The sequence below is a fragment of the Sus scrofa genome, chromosome 10, assembly GCF_054392235.1.
Source record: "Sus scrofa isolate SSC_HxYL_T2T_F1_AM1 chromosome 10, Sscrofa_HxYL_maternal_Yorkshire_Landrace_v2.0, whole genome shotgun sequence".
In the NCBI taxonomy this organism is placed as follows: Eukaryota; Metazoa; Chordata; class Mammalia; order Artiodactyla; family Suidae; genus Sus; species Sus scrofa.
In genome coordinates this window covers 41,705,001-41,705,682 of record NC_139392.1, presented here as the reverse complement: position 1 = coordinate 41,705,682, position 682 = coordinate 41,705,001, and positions in this window count along the sequence as shown.

Sequence of the window (682 nt, the reverse complement as noted above, 5' to 3'; positions counted from 1 at the left end):
TAGGCCAGCAGCCGTAACACCAGTTCGACCCCTAGCCTGGGAAGCTCCATAGACCGTGGGTGCGGCCATCCGAAGACCAACAAGAACCTCCTCACCGTCCTAATACAGGGACAGCAACGTTGTCGCGGCAAGGGCGGCGGGGCGGCGCGGGCCAAATAAAATGCTATGCACCCAAGTGCTGGGACGTGTTTGATTTCAATAGAGAAGAAGGAAATCACTAGGCCAGAGGGGAAGCTCAGAAAACATCGAACACAAAACGACACACCCTGTCCGGGAGACTCAGGCCCCGGAGAGAGGCAGTCAACGCGGTGCAGACACGACCCCAGCGAGTGAGTTGGCAGAGACGGACGGACGGCCCCGGCATCAAGACAACCCCAGGGATCCCATCGAGGGCCACACGGACCCGGGCCCGAGTCGGCCGGGACAGCTGGTCGACCCCGCGGGCCCTCGGACCCGGGCCCGAGTCGGCCGGGACAGCTGGTCGACCCCGCGGGCCCTCGGACCCGGGCCCGAGTCGGCCGGGACAGCTGGTCGACCCCGCGGGCCCTCGGACCCGGGCCCGAGTCGGCCGGGACAGCTGGTCGACCCCGCGGGCCCTCGGACCCGGGCCCGAGTCGGCCGGGACAGCTGGTCGACCCCGCGGGCCCTCGGACCCGGGCCCGAGTCGGCCGGGACAGCTGGT